The 25,017-nt window shown below is 37.3% G+C and overlaps 1 protein-coding gene across 4 annotated transcripts in view; it reads right to left on the reverse strand.

Annotated features, from left to right (window-relative positions):
- The window catches only part of LOC136853415 (uncharacterized), a 439,436-nt gene extending 421,299 nt beyond the window's left edge, over positions 1-18,137 (reverse strand). For all 4 annotated transcript variants that reach the window (XM_067128926.1, XM_067128924.1, XM_067128925.1 and 1 more), the window contains exon 1: positions 17,714-18,137. The gene's annotated coding sequence lies outside the window, so the exon portion shown is untranslated. The remainder of the gene's footprint in view (positions 1-17,713) is intronic.
- Positions 18,138-25,017: the final 6,880 nt, after the last annotated feature.

The raw sequence follows: 25,017 nt of genomic DNA on the forward strand, positions 1-25,017 counted from the left end.
GAGATGCAAATATTCTTCTTATCTTTGACTGAAAATGAGTTTTGTTTGTTATGAAGCAACAGAATAATTATGCGACCGAAAAGATTTTCTTCGAAAAAAAAAAATCACACACAAATTTTGGTGTGACTAATAGCCTGACTCCTGAGAGCATTTACCATAACTCAATTTCTGTATCAAAGACAAAACGATCCACCATTTTAATGAAATACAACGAACGAAGTTTGAATTTATATATATATATATATATATATAAAGGAATTATATATATATATATATACTGATATATAAAATATATATATATATATATATATATATATATATATATATATATATATATACCCTCTCTTGATGGCTCAATGGTTTACGTCAACTGGAGTCGCTGAATAGGCTTTCGTCGCGGGTTCGTGTCCCCACGATTCAATTCATTTACACATATAAATTCCCCTTCGGCGACAATTAACGGAGATATATATATTTCGATATTAAGCGACATTTGTAGCTTCATGATTGTATATAAAATCATATAAAAATTTCATATATATATATATATATATATATATATATATATATATATATATATATATATATGTATGTGTGTGTGTGTGTGTGTGTGTGTGTGTGTGTGTGTGTGTATTTAGTGTTGTTTAAAATGGGCTTTTTAGTTAAAATGGTATATATATTTATATATTATATTATATATATATATATATATATATATATATATATATATATATATATATATATATATATATATATATATATATATATATTATATATATATATTAACTTTATCACATACACAGTTGTTCTGTGCATTACTACAATTACTAACTGGATCTCAATAAAACTGGATGGTATCTAGTGGAGATATTTATTCAAAAAAAGTTACAACCTTTCTAGGACAAACAGTCCTCATTCTCAAGTATCCGTACAATGACCAGACGCGTAGTCCAGCTGGGTACTTTAATCCTATAACCTAATTGCCTTCCTCCTTCTGTGGGTCCGCCTCCCACCCCCCCACACGCTGTATAGCAGGTTAAAGTTAAGTATACCTTAGTTTAACCAGACCAATGAGCTGATTAACAGCTCTCCAAGGGCTGGCCCGAAGGATTAGACTTGTTTTACGTGGCTAAGAACCAACTGGTTACCTAGCAACGGGAGCTACATCTTATTGTGGAATCCGAACCACATTATACCGACAAATGAATTTCTATCACCAGAAATGAATTCTTCTAATTCTTCATTGGCCGGCCGGAGACTCGAACTCGGGGCTAGCAGAGTGCTAGCCGAGAACTCTACCGACTCGTCCAACGACGAACTGCTGTATAGCAGGGAATGAAATGGAAAATTCAGCAGTTACAGGATCAATAATAGCGGAAAATTTTGTTCTGTATTTCTCAATAGCCACTCAATTTGAAATCACACATGCTAGGTAGCCATGCCTTTCGACAGAGAAAGTCTACCCTTTAGGCCTACTCCTTTCGTATCTTTCCATGATAAAAAGCTATAGATGGCTACGAAGACAGATGGAGATTTCGTCACAAGATGTATTCAGCTGTGCTCTTTCTCTCCCACAGAATCTATAATGAAAGCTGTATAACCCTACAATCAGAGAGAGAGAGAGAGAGAGAGAGAGAGAGAGAGAGAGAGAGAGATAATGATGGTGGACGGGCAGTGTGAGGTGCCACTGGAGGCCGAGGCATACCAACAGCCACCCCCTCCACCCACCCCTCCAAAAGTTCCTCCCATGATGATGGTTCGTGATTCATAGGTAACCCAATCCTTCACCGGGAAGTAGTAAGTGGCAGAAGCAGAACCAACAGCACCAGCAGGACAGGGAGCCCTAACTGTATCCCTAAAATCTCCAACTCACCACCCCCGCCCCACCCAACCAAACAGCCTAACTCGATACATGAACTTCAAACTATTGATCTCCAACAAAAAGACAGGAGCATAGGAATGTCTTGAAATGGGCTGTACTTGGTATGTTTCCCATACAAATGATACAAATTATAAATATATATATATATATATATATATATATATATATATATATATATATATATATATATATATATATAGATATATAGATATATATATATATATACACAGTATTTAATTATATCAGTCCTAAAAGGGTGTGTACGCTCAACTCTTTAATAGCTGCCAACTAATGTCTAAATTTCGTCTACCTCACGCTGTGACAATCCATTTCAAAGCAATAAATTTTATCGTATGATGTCCCTTGTATGTTTGTGTGTGTGTGTATATATATACATACATACATACGTACATATAATATATATACATATATAGTGTGTGCATACAATAGAAACTTTCACCATGATTTCATGGTTTACCGAATTTAAAACACTTTAAGCAATCAACCACTCTGTGGGCAGTGCTATGGTATTGCTATAAAATTTGAACTCTAGTCCTTAAACATTAATCACTGTCTAAACTGTGTATTTCCGGGGATTAAATATTTGTTGAAGTTTAGTCATTCTTATTAACTGAAAATATACCATGCAGCATCTGTAAAGGACTGGATTATTTTCTAAGCAGCTCAATATCCTAATCTGCAGACCTTTAACGAGATGTCACCCAGCCAATTAAACAGACGTCGAGTCTTTATCTTTTCTATGATTCGTTCAGTCTGCCAGACGATAGAGTTATCTAAATAAGTGTCATTAAAATACCAGAAACACCGATTCGAACGAAAAATTATACAACTACTGGTATAAAGACGAATAAGGTTTCACTTCTGAAGAATTTTTACCTTTTTATGATGTTCAGAAGAACAATTAAAGTTTCACCTGATACTCATCACCATAATATTACAATAAGAAACAGCAATAAAGCTACATACGAGAGAGAGAGAGAGAGAGAGAGAGAGAGAGAGAGAGAGAGAGAGAGAGAGAGAGAGAGAGAGAGTTCCAGACCTGCTAGCCAAGTTTGCCTCAGCATAACATTTAGGACAGGTTCACAAACATTTGTTTCAACATCTTCAGCCAATAAAAACAAACACGTATGAGGATTCAAAATACGTCAAAGAAAACCGAACAATATTGTAAAGAGAGAGAGAGAGAGAGAGAGAGAGAGAGAGAGAGAGAGAGAGAGAGAGAGAGAGAGAGAGATAACACAAGCCTCCTTCTTCGGGGACCTTATCAAAACGCCGCGCACCAAGTTGTTGGGTTAGGGCGATATTTAGCATTGGTCCAGCACCTTCACTACCGGGTCCCCCCGGCTTTAAAAATTGTTGTTTATAATCGCGGCCTTCCTTATAAGGACAGGGAGAGAAACTGCAGGTCCTGACGCCGGTTTGTGAGGAGTCTGCCTGTTGCCTTGCTTGCATATCAAGCACGCCTCGCCTAAATGTTACGTTGACATTATCGACGACTCAGGTGGTGATTAAGGGGGAGGAATCCCAAAGGGTCTAGGACTCCAGACGGTAGATATGCAAGCCGCAATAGATACTTTGAAGAGAGAGGGACTACTAACAGCCGCAGGAGGCTCATTATTCCAACAATTCAATCATGCTCATTGGAATTCTGGAACTGATTTGAGAGGTAGGGTAAGAATATTCCCAGATGTCTGGACGTAAGGGAAGGCTATTTTATGTATAAGGCTCAATCCAACATACAAAACTGACGAATCTGTATCTTGATAATTTACACTGTAAGAATTTTAAAATGTGCATAAAATGCTTAAATGTTACTACATTTTCCACAGCAAGAATGTGTTTTTAAAAGCTTACTTAATATAAACTACCTTTAAAATCTCCGCTGATCTCATATACAGTGCAATTGAATATCTGTTTAAAATTAATCCTACAGGTCTCGGATCAGTACATAACAATATCCCCCAAACATTCAAAATGGCACTACATTATTCGCAGTTGCTATGGTAATTTATACAGTCGTTTTAAATATATATCCACAAACCCCTGCCATACAAAAAATAATAATAAGCAATTACTTTAAGTACATTAACGTATAAAGAACAAAATTTCATCGCATGAGTATTACTGACTCTTGGAAGTTATATATACAAAAAATAATAAACCGTCTTCATATTATGGATCGTCTTTCTTCCATCAGTGGAACGTGCTATAACCATCAAATCAGCAAGCAGGCATTGTCTGCGAAGTATGACTATAATGCGGCAGACCTTCCCCTCTCAAAGTGGACAATAAACCTTGACACGTCTCGAGGAGTAAACACTTTAAGAAAACCATAACCGCTGCACACATTCACTAGTCGCTTGGTAGCTTGAATAACAATGTATGCCATGCGCACACTCAAGCCATTCATACGCAAATAAAGAAATAAGTCATTCTCATCTAACAAGGGTTTCTTTGTAACTGACAAATCTTAGCACAGAAGCCCAACCACTCCGTTTTGTGACGAAAATGTTAAAACTCTCATCAAGATCTTAATCCTTTAGAACTCGAGTAAGCCTAAATTTCTACAGTGAAAGGGTCAGTGCATAGATGCGTAACTCTCTTGGCCACATACTTGAAATGCCACAACAAAATCGAATACTCACTAGAGTGAAAGCGCGTGAAGGAACGGATTATACGAGTCATTGTGATTGGACTGTACACGATATCATAGAAATCATATTAATTTCAAAGTTACAGCCCAGTTCCACCACTGGGAATCTCCCGTGACTCGATGCACCTAAAATATGCGAGGCCCCAGGTATACAAGAATTCATAAATATCTATACAAATATTCACAAATAATTTTTTTTTATCTTTTACAAAATTAGAAACACAACCACACCTATGTACAACTTTGATCAGGAAAAACGTTTCAGCCTTGTCATTTGTCTGCTTAAAAATGAAACAATTCTTAAATACCATAACGCAGAGTTTTGATATTATCACTATAAATGGTGGGACCATCTAAAGACTATCCTTTGCATATATTTGCATGAGTTTTTCATATATTTATATATTATATATACATATATATATGGAGAGAGAGAGAGAGAGAGAGAGAGAGAGAGTGCCAAAACACCTAAATGCGCCTCAAGTTCAGAACTAACGTACCCTATGTAAATAAAACGGGATCCAACACAAAGTCAGAATTAACCAGTGTTGTAATAAAAAATACCGGTATTAAAAAGTAGGACAATACTAAAAATTCACACTTTTTGCAGTCACGAAACACAGACTAAAAACAAGGCAAAGTTACTCACTTTAAAAAAATTATTAAAAGAAGTCAACGACAAGAATTATTATTGTATACTAGAAAAGTCGTTAAAAACAACGTTGGAAAACGCCCAACGAATCCTATATTGCAACTTGAACTACGTTAGAGTCAAAGTTTACCACCCAACTTCTAACGTTAACTGCTTTCCTAAACTAACTTCATAAAGTTAAATCTGGAGACAATTCTTCACCATATTCTATTGACTCTTGTCTCCATATAACCATAAGGCTAATATAATATTTTGTGAAAAATCCAGTAAGGTCAGTGACTTTGCTCCAAATAATGATACGGTATATGCCCCAGTGACATATACAAACAGTATATAATAAACATTCATAAACACGAGTTCTTGGGCTAAATTTGATTAGCTCCCATAATTACATCTACAATTAACTACTCTGAGTTCTACGGGTCAAGGCAAATCAGTTGTATAAGTCGAAATAAATGTCATAACTGGTGATGCATAACGCATGCACAAGTTGTTAACATTTGCAGCCATCATAATTATGATTATTGTTGTAATTCCAGAAGTGGTATTGTCATCATAAACACTTGTTGGTGTTGCTGTTGTTGTACAACAATAACTTGGAGCACGACGACATTCGAAATCTTCCCAAAAGTAACTCGATCACTTGGCGGCCAATAAACGGTTTTAACCGGTCAAATCTGTTACAACCGGTCTAAGTCCAACCCCTGAGAAATCAGATTGCGTATGCACTTATGTCTTTACGTAATAGTAGATGGGAACCTACTTTCGATATTCATTTGCCGGCATAACGCTAGATAAAAATTGCCCAAAGAAAACTGACATTCAATTCCTTTGAGTTTATAAAAGGAATCTTTATGAGCAATTAACTGTAGGCCTACTGGACCTCTTATAAGTGCGGCCAAAAAGCAATAAATAACTTCCCTTATTAAGGAAAATCTTTTATGGATAAGAGAGAGAGAGAGAGAGAGAGAGAGAGAGAGAGAGAGAGAGAGAGAGAGAGAGAGAGAGAGAGAGAGAGACTTATTGTTTTACACCTTTACAACCTGTGTTGCAAAATAGGCCTAATAAAATTCAGTCCCTATCTCACTAATTAAGGGTCGATTAACCTCCCACTAAGGCTATTCAGCATGCTTATCTTGTGAAAACAATACAGCAAAAAAACCTCGGGAATAAAAACAAATCAACATGTAACCGCCAGAAATAGCAATTACCAAATGAACTAGGATCTAAAATAGCATTAGGGCCTATTTGCTTCCTCAGTACTATAATACTACTGTCAATACTAATTGCCGAATCATGGATCTTACTAAGTAATGTGGGGAATTTCCTAGTCATCCTCATCCAATACACTGTACCTGCATCACCTACGCACCGACTGAATACGGTACAGCTTAAAGTTGCAAAGCGTATGTAGGTACAGAAAGTTGTACGATAACAATAATGTGTATATAAATATATATCCTGTATACATGTATACATATATACACATAGACAGACAGGTAGATATGTGCATGTGCCTTGTGCGTGAAATATCATGAGTAAATGTACCTAGGCTATTTCACTTCAGGTGCACACAATGGCACGTAGACGCCTGTTGGTATACAATACGCACATCCCCTCCACGGACATGAACACCCATTGAATTCAGAAGACGTATCACCCTGAGCGTGAAGGCGCATATTCAATTCGATTTTGGCCCCGGAGAGTTTCACCAACTTGAGGCCCTCGTCCTTCGAGACGCGACGCATTTTACCTGGTGCAGTACCAGGTGTGACCTCAAGATCCCTTTTGGAGTCACTGTCAATTATTCAAGACAAATATGACTTACAGGGCAATTTTAGTTTTGAAAAGGTTAGATTTATTCAAGAATTCAAATTGAAGAGATTAACAAGATCCCCACTGACGGGTACACCTTAGTCCTATTTGAGGTTAAACCTTCAGCTTCAAAATGCCGAGTGAGTAATTCTTATAACCTATATGTGGAGAAAAGAATTTTTCAAATGAACAAAATCTAATAATTCTTAAGTATAGGACATTTACTTCTCGGACATCTCATTCTCATGCAGCACAAGCATACAGAAACCAGGACTAGTTACAGGCAATGCAACTGCCGAACACAGTGCTTCTTTAAGGGGAAAGCAAATATTATATATATATATATATATATATATATATATATATATATATATATATATATATATATATATATATATATATATAAAATTTTTCACATGGTGTCACCTTGTCACAAAAAATATCAGCACTATATCATAGATGAAATGAAATGGGCAATCCACTCAACAGAGAAGCAGATGAAGAAAAAAACATAAAGAGAATATAACAGAAAAACACCATTAAAGATACACATACGAAGGTGAAACTTATCAAAGTTGATAACATATAATAAAAATCCTGTGGCTTGTAACCCATGAGTGAATCTCTAATCGGTGGGATAAGCGAATTCCATCAACCTTACCATCAGAGAGAGAGAGAGAGAGAGAGAGAGAGAGAGAGAGAGAGAGAGAGAGAGAGAGAGAGAGGATGTAAGAAACGAGGGAGAGGCGGACGATCGCCCTAGAGCTATGCCTCTCAGACACGACTTCGCCCCAAGGTAACTGGGTGTACCTCAAGGCTGAAGCTACCATCCCAAACTACCTGAGCCCCACCTCCAAACCAATACTGTAATTATAAGTAATTTATGCGAAAAGTGCAGTGCTGGTCGATTCGAACCGTGGTTCGAAAGGCTCTGAAATAGTCCCTTAATTATAAATCACGTTTAACAAGAAATCTGACAATAAACAATAAATCACTTATAAACGATGTGAAAGTCCTCGTAGCACATAAAGAGATCTAAGGTCAATTTAAAAGGATTAAATTCATATAATAAGAAATTTATAAATTTCAGCATAACAGTTGAAAGTTCCAGCCTTGTTCTTCCTGAAAAGAAAGAAGTGGTTGCTCAAAATAACAATTTTGAAGTTGCAATTCCAGAGTTCACAAAACCAAACGAGTAATACCGAAACTAACGTTACATGTGCTACAAATCTACAACAATGGCATTAAGCTATACACCGATAGACAAATGTGCTTTTGCGCTGAGCACACTTGTTTCCAATGTAGCACTGATGTAAATATGAGAGAGAGAGAGAGAGAGAGAGAGAGAGAGAGAGAGAGAGAGAGAGAGAGAGAGAATCATCCCACGACATAAACGGGCAGGTAAAACAGACAAGCAATTTAAATACAAATTAACGAGAAACAATTGAGATTAACAATAAAAGTATGAAACACGTTAACTGGGTAATCAAACTCCAGCGTATTTTACAGTGGGATACTGAAAGAGAGAGAGAGAGAGAGAGAGAGAGAGAGAGAGAGAGAGAGAGAGAGAGAGAGAGAGAGAGAGAGAGAGAGAGAGAGAGATTTTTACGTTTTTCTAGTTATCGACAGATCTAAGATTTTCGGTCACAAGTAAGAACTCATTTAAAAACTCCCTAACTCATCTTCTTAGAAGTAATTTTTGAACGTCTTCAGAAAAACAATAAACATTCACTATGAAAACGAGCAGATCTTGCTTAAACCTTCTAAAAAACTGTCTCTAATAAAAAAAAAAAAAAAAACCAAAATCGTAGGCGGCAAACTGCTTATTGGAACTTCTTATCGAAGGGTGGCTGTTATAGCCTAGACTATGCCGCAAACGTTAACGTTGCAGGAAAAAAAGGAATGCTCGGGTCTAGACTATTAGACATTACTAGAATACCCGCGCTTAACTCTTCTGTACTGCGTTAAAATACTACTGGATGAAAACAATAAAACTTATGGACCATCTGTATATGAATAAACACCTGAGCTCTTAAGGAACACATGTCATTAATTACTACAATCGAGGAAGGTCTAATTTTTACGACAAAATCTATATACTAAAAGAGGGAAGAAAATGTCAATCACACTCAAAAACTAAGTACCTTAATAAGGCAAAAAACAAAAATACAAAGTATCACATAATTAAAATATAAAGTCATTCCAACTTATAGTTAAACAGGATTAATATAAGAAAATATCAATATAAGATTAATATAAGAAAATATCAATATACAGTGTTCATAACGAGTACAAAAGCCGTAAATTATTTAATTAATTATACTGTGGAGTTTTATTTTGTATCCTGAACATTATTTTTACTAACTACAAGGGTAACTGTTTATTAGTACGCCATACTTTATAAAGTTAAAGCGACCCAAAATAATTGTAATGTGTTTAGAGTTTCTCACTCACACACACACACACACACAGAGAGAGAGAGAGAGAGAGAGAGAGAGAGAGAGAGAGAGAGAGAGAGAGAGAGAGAGAGAGAGCAAAAAAAAGTGGCAGGTAGAGAGAACACTTACAACCGGTTTCGACAACCACCGAACTCAACACTAGACCCCCAACCCCAAGGGTGTTTCAGACACTATAACCAAAGCAATTTCGAAAACATACAATAAATGAATAAAATGAAGACATTATAATGAAAAGCAAAAGTACTTCGAATGATCAACGGCTTAACTCTTATTTTAAAATGAAAGTAAAACGAAATCGAAAGTAAAGTCTACGCGAAACAACACTTCTCCAAGATGGAAATGCGATTTATTACTGCAGACCTTGTCTTTCTTGTGCACCCTCACACCGTAAAATAGGAGTGAGTTTGATTATCTCGGGTACGGGGAGGCCAAGAGGCCACGATACTTTCTACGAAGTCAAACGGAAGCCAAGCTGGGTCTGCCCAAAAGAAATGGACCTTAGCTGATGGACTCGGCAAATGTCATGATCTTGGATGAGGGCGTGATATTGTGGCAGCTGTTTCGTCCCTTGTATTTTTACTGGTAACGGAGTCGAGATGCCTTGGGAACCTCACGGGTATCGAGAAGTTGATGGCATTACTGAAAAAATTCAAAGGCATCTACTTTGGATAACTGCCGAGGGTTCTACCTCAATATGTTTTCTTTTTTAGGTTTTAATATATATAAAGTTGAACTATATATGTTAATAGCCATCTTCACTCACTCCTCAGCTATCTACAATTACAAAGATGGAATTTAAATTAATCTAGCAATATAATCTAATGGGATTAAGACGTTAAATAAAAGAATTAAGCTTGAATCACAACAAGGCTACGTTACCTAATAAGCAGCAGTGCATGGCAAATAAGATAACCAGCAAATCTTTAAAATAATCTAGACATGTCAATGCCAAAAGTAGGTAATTTACTTTAAATACCCAGTGCAATAATTAAAAATCGTTTCCTCCGAAGTAAGTAACAGACTAATGCAAGTAGAATCCATCCTTATCGAATTCATATCAATACAAGATAAATTTCCAAAAGTCAATTTCCGAAAATTCCATCTCAGCGACCATGCTGGACCTGAGCAAGCGATGACTCAGCAGGCTCACGGAATGCTCAGCCGAAAACAGATTTGACGCGGATTTCGGAGACCAACTACACTTGCAATTTCTTGAAGGCCCTTGCTGTATAGGCAAGGAGTGCTTCCCACCAGCACGTATAGCAGGCTACGTGTATCCCTTTCGGCTATTTATGCTTCTTGCAGCTTCTATAAAATTTTATAGTAGGCCAAGTCCTCAGTGTAACTAACATTTTAATACAGAGTAAAACAACCATTATTATCACTATTCCAAGTTCATATGAAAAAACCAAATAGGGCTAAGTCATCAACTTCCTGAGGAAACTTTCACTGAAATATATGCAAAGATAAAACAACAGAACCATGGCGTGTAATATACATAAAAGTAACATTAATAAACAAAATTCAACAAGGAACACAGCAACAGTCTCCTCTTATACATTAGGCTACGTGACTGATTATAAGGCAGCTAAATCAAACACGAAGTCAAATTCTCAGCATTCGTAAAGCTAGACGCTTGCATTAAGTTATATACATGCATCCATACATGCATTCGATTTTACTGATCTCCATTTGTATTAGGCTATACACCGGCTTTGGTAATGATCTGCCTTCCCATGACAACGTGTTAAAACTAGTCTACAAAGCTGTAATATCAGTTCAGGTATAAATCATCATGCGGCAAAGTTTAACTGTCAGATTGGCCTTGTCCTAGGTTTCTGTGACTGCCAATGCCTAGTCTCGTCGACGATTCTCCTAACAGGATTCAATTATTGGTGGACATGGTTACAAAAAATCACGCTAAAAGAGAGAGAGAGAAATACTGTATGAGATATAAGAATAATATCCAGTTGCATAGCGAGATTGTACAGACTGCAATTAGCTCCCTCAACCAAGCAAAAAAGATTCACACTTCATACTAAAAATAAATTAACCAAAAATACCTATAGGCCCAGAAAGGCATCACTAAAGTAAACCTATCTTGATGAGAGAAGATTGCCATTAAAATTTCTTCAGATTCTTAATAATAGATGATCTTAATTACAAACTGAATTAGGCTAGTCGCCTCATAGGCTTAACCGCCATAAAAAAAAGGCACCGGACTAGGCCTACACTGATCCACGTAATAAAATTTTATATTCAGCAGCTTAATAAGGCGATTTGAAAAAAGGCTCTTTATGAAATAGCTTATAGAACTAGCTAAAACCAACATTCCTACTCCTTTAACAAATAATAATAAATAATAATAATAATAATAATAATAATAATAATAATAATAATAATATAATAATAATAATAATAATAATAATAATAATAATATAATAATAATATTAATAATACCAATAACAATCAACATACATACAAATTTCCACCATAGGCCATTTCCCTTTCGAGAAGGTGGAGCAAAGTATACGCCAAGTCTGTTTTGTTATTTGTTTTTTTTTTTGGGGAGTAAGGTAGCTAGACACATCCCCCCCCCCATCGATGTTCAAGGGACTTCCGTGCCGACGGTGCCTGACGTTTCTTGGTCACCCATCCAAGAAGTATTGCCCATGCCCAACATTAATAAACATCGGTGATCGAATGATCAACGGCTTATACGGCGTTGATACACATATAGCATATACCCCTTGGTTGAACAATGAAAAGCGAAATCAGTCCTCTCTCTCTCTCTCTTTCTCCCTCTCTCTCTCTCTCTCTCTATTATATATAAGCTAATACACTCACACAGACACACACACACACACACATATATATATATATATATATATATATATATATATATATATATATATATATATATATAGATAGATATATATATATATATAGAGAGAGAGAGAGAGAGAGAGAGAGAGAGAGAGAGAGAGAGAGAGAGAGAGAGAGAGAGGCTAGGGCTAGGGTGTGGATTCTAACCATGAGCAAATTTGGGTAAAATGAATAATGAAATTCATGGAGATATCCAAGTGAGGGTAGGAAGCTTAATAAATAGATAATTACTGGGTTCTAAAACATACCAGCAAGTGAAGATTTCCAAAACTGCACACAATAAGCAGGTAAACAATATGACGGTCTGCTCTCGAGTAAATAAAGTCAACAAATATTATCGTAATGAGAACCACTTCGACAACGCAATGGCGGTGTAACTCATCGGAGCTACTTCTGGAGAGAGAGAGAGAGAGAGAGAGAGAGAGAGAGAGAGAGAGAGAGAGAGAGAGATGAAATTGAACAAATGGTAGGCTAATTAAAACTTTAGACGAGTATTACGATGTTTATGAAAAAAAAAGGTATTTCATTCAACTCACCCACATGAAGGAACGCGATATGATAAAAAAAATAATAATAATATCTGTCTTGGATGCAGTGCATACTCTAGTCAGATGTGGTTCAGATCAGAACCGCTACACAGAATAAAAGATTTCTAGAATTCGCGCAAGGGCGGGTAGGACTTACGCACAAATAAAATCAATAGAAAAGTGTAATAAAAAAAACTACGTATACAATCTAAACTAAAATGTAAATTCCCAGAGTATTCTGAAGTCTACATCTGCACCAATGTATGTTTGACCACACAGATGTGTACAGCCTTGACCCTTTTTTATCTCTTGAGCCGACACTGACTGTCTCATAATCTAACAGGACTTTCGGTATGATAGTGAACCACCTGTTCATACGTAGTCCTACTTCTATAAACGTCATAATGAGAGAGAGAGAGAGAGAGAGAGAGAGAGAGAGAGAGAGAGAGAGAGAGGAGAGAGAGAGAGAGAGAGAGTTTCAGAAATAATTGCAGTTTTAAAAGAATAAAAACTTCAAAGTCAAAACAACAACGAGGCAATAGTTGATTAGGCTGCTCAACACGCACTTTAGAACATCAGAATATTCCAAGTATTATTAAAAACACGCATAAAGTAATAAGAAATGTTACCTAAATATCAAAAATCACCTTACCGAATATTCTTAAAGGTAACGAGGAACTTGATAGCATGCACTTAATAAATGTCAATTAATCAATTAATTCACCGATGGAAAGGCAAATAAAATGAACTTTATTTGAAGTATCAGACTCTCCTTGTTCGAACAAATTATCTAAAATAATATTGATGTTGTAAGGAGAGGACTGGTGTCAAGTCGAGACACCAAGTGAAGGGAACATACTGTACAGGGTCTACCTCTATTACCTTGTGCTGCCTGGTATGGTGATGCCAAAATATGCAGACTGTTTTCACTAACATTGTTCCTTTTTTGTTCATGCGGGCGAGTGTGTGTGCGTATATGTCCGTTAACACTACCACGAACTTATACGTTAGGCCTACGCCTCGTTATGCATTCACATCACAACTGTATATCTATGACCAACAGCCTTGATTAAAATGCTAAAATTCGCTCTCATTAAGCGATAGCGAACTGATCCCTCCGCATCATAGGCCTATCTGGTGATACTCTAAGAATAATGTTAAAGCGCTTATATGGCCAGTTTTATATCGATATGGCACCATAGATCAAAAAGACCCTTATAAAATGAATGATCATTCTAGGCTATGCAAATCAAACCAGTTGTATGAGTAACACTTAGGCTTATCTTGATGAAATGTAGGCCTAAGAAAGCAAACGGCAAATTATTGTAAAACCTTCACAGAAAACCGTCTCAAATAAAACCCTAAAATAAGTTTCCCGTCTACACTCTTGTGTAAGATATTCTTTAACATAGTGGTTAAGGATGAATTGAATATAGCCTAGGCTACATGAACTTTTGACCGATTCAAATTTAAACAAACATTATATATATGTAATTCTAATAGCCACAATGCCCTCTTAACTTCTCGAATTCTTCATGAAGTTAAGAGGGCATTGTAATATTAGAATTACATATGTGTCTGGTAAAAGTGACCAGTAGATCCTACACATTATATATATATATATATATATATATATATATATATATATATATATATATATATATATATATATATATATACATAGCCTATATATGTGTGTGTGTGTGTGTGTACTATATAATTATACATGTGTGTGTATATATAGCCTATATATATAAATATATATATATATATATATATATATATATATATATATATATATATCATATATATCAGTATATATATATATATATATGTCTAATTAAATTAAAAAAAATGAAGCCAGTATCATTTCAAAAACAAAGCATCGTGGATTTTTTGCTTGTCTTTAATCCATATCTTTTTTTTTTACCTCGTAATCATTATTATCAATATCCTCTATTAACACTGCCATGTTGCAAGCGCTGTGCAAAAAACTTGCAACAGACTCATCAGTAAGTAGCAAGTGTAAGGTGAAAAGCCTCTCGATGTGAACTACGCTGCACACAGTGCAGAGTGACTGGTGACTTTCGGGCTCTCTCTGGGGCCGGGAGTTTCGTGGTAAAGCATCCTGGCCTGTGAAATCTATCTTCATTTTAATGAAATATGATATTTATGATAAATTTTCATTTTGGATGAGTTAATGGCTGAAACAGCTGTCGTCTAGGGAAGGAATAAATATAACAGCATAGCAGCAGTTTTCTATAAACCTTCAAGACTTCAGCCTTAAAGAATATAAGAGGTACTAGACGTATTACATGTGTTGACAGTACGTTAGAGATGCTGTGCGTGCATTAGTACCTGAAGAAATTTTGAAAACTGTGCCAAACAAACTTATACGCATAGGCTATAGAAGCTACCACCCATTTACAGCTGGTTGGACTGTAGGGCGGTAAGCCATGAGCAAGACACGGGCCTAGCAAACCTGATCTCGGAACAGTACCATTCTGCTAAAATTAAATAGAGTGGGTAGCCTACAGGTATAAAGACCATGGCCTATTTCGTGTTCATTTCTTAACTTCCAAATCAATCTTCTGCACTTAGACCAGCAAATCATGTTATTTTATTTTTTTATTGCCCCTCATGAAAGATGGCTCAAGAGAAAAACTAGAAGTCAGTCATAGCCTAATCCCATGTCAAGATATCTGCAGAACTTCAGTCTGGTAAGAGTGCTTAAGTCTCATTCTCTCTTACGCTGAAAAAAAAAAAATCATCAATTCAGCGTTTCTTGGAGTTTCTTAATATCAAATCCATTTATCTCTATAGGCTATTATTGCATATTCTCATAGCCTCTCCACAGGACCAAACCACCTAAACAAACTAGACAATAGTTACTCCCAGACCACCACTATTTGACTAGTAGGTCTTTGTCACATATCTAATGCTGATTATTCGAAGGACATTATTTATTGGCTTGGATTTTCCCGTTTTTTAAAATTTAGCCCTTCAGCACTCAGGTTCCACAGTAGTATTCTTCTTCAACCTCACTTAAATATCAGCTCTATAATGATTATGAAAACTCTTATGATAAGGACAAAACTCACTGAAGTTCCAGTAAAACCACTGGTAATCATTTGAATAAGAAATATGTTGCAGACAGAAGCTCCAAGTTTCCATAAATTCTTACGAGTTTTTATTCTTCCAGTTAGCTTTCAAATTCAAAACTTATTAGCGCTGCAATTTCTCCTCACTGTTCCTAGTCAATTAGGCCTATACTGTATACAGTTCATGAACAACTACCATTAGCGCTTCCACCCTCTAAAATGACAAAAACATTAACATGTAACTTCGGTCATTTCTCAAAATCCATCACAGGAACATCTCATACGGCACTTGGTGAAACAATTCTTCACACTAGTACAGGTCTGCAAGTCATTTTCCTCCTTAAGGCGCACATACGCGGTGGCTACATCCCAACAGGGAAAAGTTCTAAAAGAAATAAAAAAACGCTCTTCATCAAAATACCTATTCATAATAACAACATGAGCGTGCACTTCATTTTCTCAACCCACACCAACTCTTGACAGTCAACACCTTTACTAAATTTATCCTATACCGTGTGTTCGAAATTCTTACAATGGTTCTACATTTATATATATATATATATATATATATATATATATATATATATATATATATATATATATATATATATATATATACGTAAATGTTTCACTGGATATTAATCTCGCTTCAACACTGACAAGCCAAATATAAATCCCTAAGAGGAAAGCACGATATATCACAGCTGTGTTTAAAATCCACTGTGTAATGACTTTAATCCTGGTAGTCAGTCGACACTGCTGGGTCCCAAGTACGCAACCAGGGTGGAAACAGGCTTGGGCTAACAACCTTATCCCAGAAATCTTTCCAAGACTCGTAAGGTTAACACCCTCAGAAGCCACCCCTCCAAATCTTCAACAAATTCAAAGAACATAGAAAATGGATAAAGAATATGGATCAAGGGCCTAACCCGTAACGATAAACCTTTTGTAAGTAATTAAAACGATGCTGTGCTCGGTTTGTATTCGTTGTAAAAGTCAAAACTGCAAAGCAAATTCGCTGTGTATGGGGTTTATAAAGCGTGATCTTCATCTCAGCATGAAAATATCAGCTTTGGATGTTAACAAAAAAACTGATAAGACGGAGCTGACTACTTTTGAACCAATGGTAGGCTAATAGTTATCATTACCAAAATACCTTCAAAACAGCCTTACTAGCCTATCCTAACCTAACTTTAGGTGCATAGCCATACATGAACGGGGGAAAGGGGTGGGGTGTGGTTGGAGAGAGGGGGGGGGAATTCCCCATGGTCCTAGAGAAAATGTGGCCACTACGAACATTTAATTGTCCTGATACGTATAAGTGGCTGCGCATAAACAAAGGAAAAAATTCAAGTTTATTGTGCTAAAAATGTATTTGTGAAGGCTTCCTATTCTAAATAGGCCTAGGTTTCGTGTGTAATGGGGATTTTTGTATCGTCAATTTAACAACTGTGTTCTTGTACAATGCAGCATCCTCATTCTAATAGCCTGTGACAGTGTAAATCTGATCACCAATATATATAACGGCCCCCAATGCAAACACCAAAGTTATTCTTGACCTAGGCCTATGTAGGTGCAAATCCATCCAAGCCTAAAAAAATTTTCAAATTCGAATCAGTACATGTTTTTATTACACTAACAATGACTAAATCACGCTTATACACTGAACAGATATGCAACTCTATTAGTTTAAACTGTAAAAAAAGAAAATATTTACCTTCGCAACTGGAACTGCCGTATGCAAATTTGGACGTAACCGGTAGTATATTTTAAGTAATTAACACATGAAAATCACTTTTGCACCTGCAAACACGATTGCCTTATGTCTACCACTTCACTTAGGCGTCAGAGGAAATTCGGCGAGCACCAAAACAACAGAAAAGATCATACAATCATTAAGTTACTGCGGCATTATAACGACAGGCACACATTATACAAATAACACGTTCAAATGCGTCCCTCGCACGTTCATCACCGTTCACTGGCCAAGACTTGACTGAATGCCCAGTTCTTCCCGGGGCAGCAAGGATGTTGGGGATGCCACATGTCGGCGGAACCCTTCAATTACACACCGTAGAAAATTGACCTAACAGTCGTTTTTTGTACAGAATAAAGCTACCGTTCGTTCTTTTGAACGAATTTCAAATCATACATACTCCAACAGGAAGTTTTCGACTGCGTTTCGGGTCAATTGAAATCGGTCATTTGAACCGTATGGGTGACATTAGGATGCTAGTTGAGTTGCCAGCGGAGCTATTAGTTCGCGCGAGACCAAAGATTATTTTGAGCACTGAACCACAAAGAGGAGTCAAAATTGATCACTATTTGTCAAAAGTGTATCCGTACGACCCAACAATTCGTATCTAAATAAATTTAAACGTTAACTGATTTTCTTTAGAATAATAATCAAATAATCGCCAGTTTACCTGCTTTCAGCTGCATAGCACAATGCGATAGTCCCAGCAAGGTATTTTTCTCGCTTCCCCTTGTAGGACGGTTCAAGGATTTCGGTTAATGTTAATTTTCTAGTTATATATTAAGTATTTTTATTCATTAATTGCCCTTTCTATTTATATAAACGTTTTCACAGACATTTTGTTCTCCAGCTTGTAACTACATCACAAAACGCTAAGGGAAGAGGTAACTAGGCTACAGTACTGTATACATACGAATTATGACTGCCTATCACAATGGTGAACATTTCCATGGCGCAAAATCTTTGTCAAATTTCATTGCTAAGACAATTTTTTCATATAAATGTTTATATTCTATCACTAATTTAGGAAGACTTTACACCCAAAAATTCTGACAAAAGTCATCGCAGGGGTGTACCATTACTGAAAGACGATCCGATGTAAGATAGACGACCATAGAAATCCAAGGATTTTCCTCGCCAGTGTTTGTTATTTTCTTTTTACAAGCTCTGACCATTATTATTGCTTTTACTTTTATACTTGCGCTAGTATAACGCTTCCCTTTTCACACACTTTTCGAACAATTACGAATATTACTAATGGCAATTATTTTTTACAATTAATAATTTCACCACAATTTTATATCGAAAAGTACTGTATTAGTATCTGCTTTCAACTAGACGATATGACTCCATGGTAACAGAACACCACCTAACTTTAAACAGCTAACGTACATTCAAGGCAAAATATATGTTTGAAGAATTTTCCCTTTCAATCAACCATTCTCCCGGCTGTTGATACTTTATTTGTGATGAGGATCAATGACTCTCATTAAGAAAGAAAAAAGCGCAAACGTGTTTCCTTTTCTATTCGACTACTCGGTCTAACTCAAGCAAATTGTTCCCAAAACAGCTATTGGTGAAATCGCTCTTTTGAATATGGCCTTCGAAAATTTCATAATAATCTTCAGTTTTTTTTAGTAGACCTATTCGTTAAAGATAAAACATGGAACTGGAAACTGCAGTACGTGATAGCAATAAATATGTATTAACAACACCGGATCAAGTTAAGCCAAAACACGTGTTTGCATGATCAGACTATAGGGCACTGATATTTTGTCTGTATATTGACTATATATACTCCAGTGCTTGGGTATCGTTATGTAAGTTACTCGATTATTTTCTGTATTATCTTATGTAGACATTAGATAGAAGCATAACAGTAGAAGAAATGTTTCACAAAATAAACAATATGTTTATTTTTCTTATGTTACCCTTTATATACTAAATTACGAATTGAACTAACCATGAAAAAAAATTCTGTACTTTACTGTAAAAAAAAAAGTACTCACAAAAAATAAAGTAATGGATAAACTGTCTTCCCAGTTATATGTAGTTTATTGTTATTTATGCAATCCAGTGTACAGTGAAGCATTTGGAATGAAAATTAGTTCTTTTTATTGTCCCAGTAATTTATCTACCTTTATTAACATTCTGGAAGCGTTGAACTTAAATAATTAATGTACATACTGTAAATGATATAACAATTAGGATGCAAAGGCCAAATTATTTGACTTATGTCAGCTTTTTCCCAGCATGGGTGCACTAGTATTAAAATTATACAGCAACCAGTACTGTTACTGAATATCAACTTCCTACACTGAGTGTATAATGAAATTCGACGATACCCATATTTGTTACCAGATATCTTCAACATATGCTTTTATCTCTTATTGAAAGTGTAGTGCTAGAGAGTGCAGCATTGTCGTCTATTCAGCAAGGAACGAGCTCGGTCCCAACAGTCGTGAACTTGTGTGGGGTACCAGAGAGAGAGAGAGAGAGAGAGAGAGAGAGAGAGAGAGAGAGAGAGAGAGAGAGAGAGAGAGAGAGAATGCAGAATTATAAAGTCTGGGAAACCCTCATTTTAGCCTCCATTGTCGCAAAATGATGCGCAAATTAGGACTACACTCCTACACATGACTCAATTAAGGGATCAGGTAAGTATTTGTCTTAACCAAGTAATAATCTATCATTATCTTATTCAATTTACGCATTCAGTATAATGAAACAAATACGACACCAAGATTTCTTAAAGCATAAGCACACATATAAGAAAGCACATGTGAATACGCAACTGTGCATTGAAAATAACAGATCTTAAGAGGCAATGAATTAGCCTGCGAGGGCCTTAAAAACTCTATGGCATTGCACACCCTAACTTCAATGTTTTATGACCACAGCGGAATACAACATGCATTTTCTGCAGATGGATAGAGAGAGGAAAATGGAATGACAGTAAGTGTAAATTGTTTTCCTTAGCAATGTTAAAATTTAATGAAAGCACAATACAGTTCATATAAAAGTTCTGTATGTCATCACTGTGAATGTTCACAAATAATCTGCGCATGCAGTGTACTGTATATAGCCTAACGTAGGTGTAACATGTGCATATGAATCCACAGATACACTCGCCAAACACCCAACATACCTATAACACACTCAGCAACACCTATGGCGAGAAGCTAACAAGTCTATATAGAACTTTATATACAACAGAAAATAACTACATCCACACAGTTTACTATACTAATGACAAACTGAACTCCTGAAAAAAAGTATACCAGAAGTCTGGGGAAATGGCGTCTGTTGGGCTCCTGTGGGCATCATAAGAACTGGAAGACCCAGACCTACTTAATGAGAATGATGAGGAAGCTGAAGATGAGTGAACATTTGTAGAAGATAAAGAGCAGGATAGACGTGAGTGGCGGAATTTCACAGACGCCCTTTGCTTCACACGATGTTGGAGGCGATGGTGGCTTTGGCATTTAGCTGATGAAGTGACTGTTGTCCACTTCAATATTATTTTTTTTAAATGCCCTTCTTGAATTTACTTATTTATTTATTTTCGTAAATATATAATCAATAAAATAAAACATCAGATTCAAGACAGTAAAACAATGAGTGAGCAGATGGATGCACTAAGAATTTAACTCAAACTTAAAAGTAAATGAAGCAGTGTGTAACAATCTTCTTCATTAACAGTCGGCTCTCCGGGCCCTAAACCATATATCTGGCAGTGCTAATGATAAAGCACCTTAAATATCAAGCAGTTGCCAACGGCAAGATGAAAAATGAAAGAAATACCACACAACGACACCACATGATACATAACGCTTAAGTGCGTTATGTCTGTGCTGGCTTCTGTTAAGACCGGCAAGATAGCTTTCCGTTAAACTTTTATTTTTAATTTTCTCTGAAAACAGAAAGTGTGTAGTACTAATAGAGCTGATAAATTAACAAGTATTCTATTGGTTAATGGAGATGTAGTTGAAAGATTGTTAAGTAAACTTTTGGAATACGTGTTAGAAGTGCCAGTAAAGTTTTAGCATAGTCCCTGGTGAATGAAACTGTTTTCTGTCTACGAGCGCCATCGTAGAAATTTCGAACTTCCTTTATGGGTGACTATAGTCTGTCTCATTCCATTTATCCAGTCATCATCAGAGATTTTAGTTTGTTCGTGGTTGGATGAAAGTCACTGTCTCCGATATTGTTTGGCAAAGATACACTCTATTTCTTCAGTAATAAATCTGAATGTTTATATATATAAATAAAGAACACCCAATTTACTACATAAATAAAAAAAAAACATGACGATATATATCGATAATATGACAATGCAAGCACACGAACGACGAACTTGTATCAAATACTCTACTCAGATCAAAAGCAAATGAACGATGGTGATTAAATAATAATTTTTTTATCTCAGTGTAGGTAAATAAAAATATATCTGGCTATGCAAGAGAGAATAAAAGATATTTTAATGATTTCTTACACGTAAATTACATGAGAAGGCTAATATTCGAAATAGCATGAAACATTGTTGTCTATGTTGTTGGAGGGAGGTGGATCGAATGGCCACTGCAACACTGGCTGGAAGGCTGGAAATTTCAGTTAGTGAATGGATATACTGTGGTTTCTTTTCACAATACTTTGCATATTTATACAATTTTTTCTTGAGTATACATGTAAGGATAGTATTGAGTGACATACTGGCTGGGTGTTGTCTGGTTTATTGGTGGTTCCTTACTGAATGAAAGTACAGAATCTTCGAAGTTGTTATTGGCTGGTGCGAGCCGCAGAGTAGTTTCTACACACAGACAGGGCAAAACAGCGGTAATGTTTCGGACATCTGTGTTTGTCGACAGACAAACAGATGGCGATTGTGAGAGACATAATAAACGTAAAATGATAAAACATATATCAATGGAAAGGCCAGAAAATTCCACATGTGGACATTCGCACGAATTTCGAGACAGATTAATGAATACAATGCAGTAGCATAATATATGTGAAATGGCGAGACGTTTGGCGTCTTCACAAACAGAAACATACATACAGTTTGATAAAGAAGATTCGGTGGAACATTATGAGTACATGATTAGAATGCTTGCATGGCAATGCAAGTAGTGGTGATTGTACATGAATCGAGACAACAATGGTTAGAGAGAAACAGACAGATATATGTAGCGGTCCCCTCCAGGTGACGCACGGGAGGGAGAGAGAGATTGTCTTGTTTTCTCCGATGAATGATTCACACACACACGTGCGCCCGTAAGATCGCCAATGCGGTCTCTTACATACAAATCATTATAAAAGCTCGGTGATTGGGCACTTTCAGGAGCATTTTCCCAACTACGTTACCGAGCAAATGGTTTGAAGTCTCATTAAGTTATCTTTAGTGTGTTGATCACATACATATGGCACGAAAGGCTAGCTTAAACATAATTTTACATTAAAAGGCTTTGGAACAATACTTAGCACTCTTAGCACTTAATAAATAAAGGTTACAATAAGAAAGTAACATTGACTGATATAGAATAAATGTGTGCTTACAAGAAGGCCAGCGAAATAAAATATCTGGCCGGTCAATACCATAAGACAAACACTCACTTGTCCATGCTTCATGTTCTAGAGGTCAACGTTATTGAAAGCTATTTTCCCAGTTTACAGAAATATGACCTTTAATGATTCCTGCAGGGAGTTTGTCAGACAGAACAGGGTGGCAAGCGCAGCCATTGAACCCTCCTTCAGGAAAGTTCCTCAGCCAGCTAAAGTGGGCAATCACAGCTACTGACTCCTGTCAAGAGAGTTTGTCGAACTGCCGAGGTGGGGACTCATAGCCATTTACTACCTCTGGGAGAGTCTGTCCGCCCATCTAGATGGGGAATCACAGCTGTCGACTTCCACTGGAAGAATCCATCTGCCTGTACAGGTGAGGAATCACAGCCGTTGACTTCTGATTGGAGAGTTCATCCACCTCCCTAGGTGGGAAATCACAGCCAATGACTCTGTGGGCTGACTCCAATGGCAGGAACCAACGGCTGGCCCTCCCCACCTGGGCATTGAAGGGTGGACTCTTTGGCAGGAGCAAATGGCTTCCCTTTCCCACCTGAACAGGTGAACGGATTCATTCATGAAAGCTAATGGCTGCCCTTTCCCACTTAGGCAGGTGGATGGCCCCCTGTGGCAGCAACAACAGCTGCCTTTATTTGCCGAGATAGGTGGACATACTCCCATGGTGGGGCCTACAGCTGACCCTCCCCGCCAGGGCAGGTAGATAGACTCCCCTGGTAGGAGCAAACGGCTGCCCTTAGTCACCTGAGCAAGGGGGCAGACTCCATCAGTGGGAACCAGCAGCTACCCATTTTTACAAGGAAAGGGAGATGATTTCCCTCAACAAGGGCCAACAGCTGCACTTCCCCACCTGGACAGGTAGCATGACTCACCCCCACTGGGAGCCAATAGCTGACCTTCCGTGCCTGCACAAGCTAACTGAATCCTCCATCAGCAGCAGAAACCAACAGCTACCCTTTACCATTGTGGCAGGTGGACCAACTTCCCTGGTGATAGCCAACAATTGCCCTTCCCAACCTGGGCAGGTAGACTTAATCCACCAGCAGGAAGCAAAGGCTGGTCGGGGAAAACCAGCTGTTGGCTCCTGCCTGTGGAGTCCATCTGCCTGCCCTGGTGGGAAAACACAGCCATTGGCCTCCACTAGGGGAAACCATCCCCCTGCTCCAATGGGGAAGGGCAGCTGTTGGCCCCTGCCATCAGAGCCTGTCTGCCTCCCCCTGTGGGGAAGGACAGCCATTGGCCCCCAGTGGCAAAGTCTGTCCCCTGCCCTGGTGTGAAAGGGCTGTGGTTTGTCGCTGCCCTGTGGAGTCCATCTGCCTGGGTTGGAGGAGAAGGGCTACCGTTGGCCCTGCTAGTGAAGTCCACCTGCCATCCCTAGTAGGGAAGGGCCACTGGTCCCTGCACAGGAGACCATCCTCCTGCTCAGGTGTGGAAGGGCAGCTGTTGGCTCCCGCTGGGGTAGTCCAACCATCCATTCTTCATCTGTTGTAATTTGTACTAACTTTCATCAGGTTACTTTCCTTTCTGGATCAGACTTTTTCCTTTTCATCTAAATCTTTCTTGGGATTGTCCATGTATAAACTGAACTGTTTTTCCTATTTGATGACTTCATTCAAAAACGAGTTTAATTTGCCAATCATAGCATTCTTTTGCCACTCTGGATCTGATCCTTTGGAATTCTCATCAGCACT

The sequence above is a fragment of the Macrobrachium rosenbergii genome, chromosome 27 (genome assembly GCF_040412425.1).
Source record: "Macrobrachium rosenbergii isolate ZJJX-2024 chromosome 27, ASM4041242v1, whole genome shotgun sequence".
In the NCBI taxonomy this organism is placed as follows: domain Eukaryota; kingdom Metazoa; phylum Arthropoda; class Malacostraca; order Decapoda; family Palaemonidae; genus Macrobrachium; species Macrobrachium rosenbergii.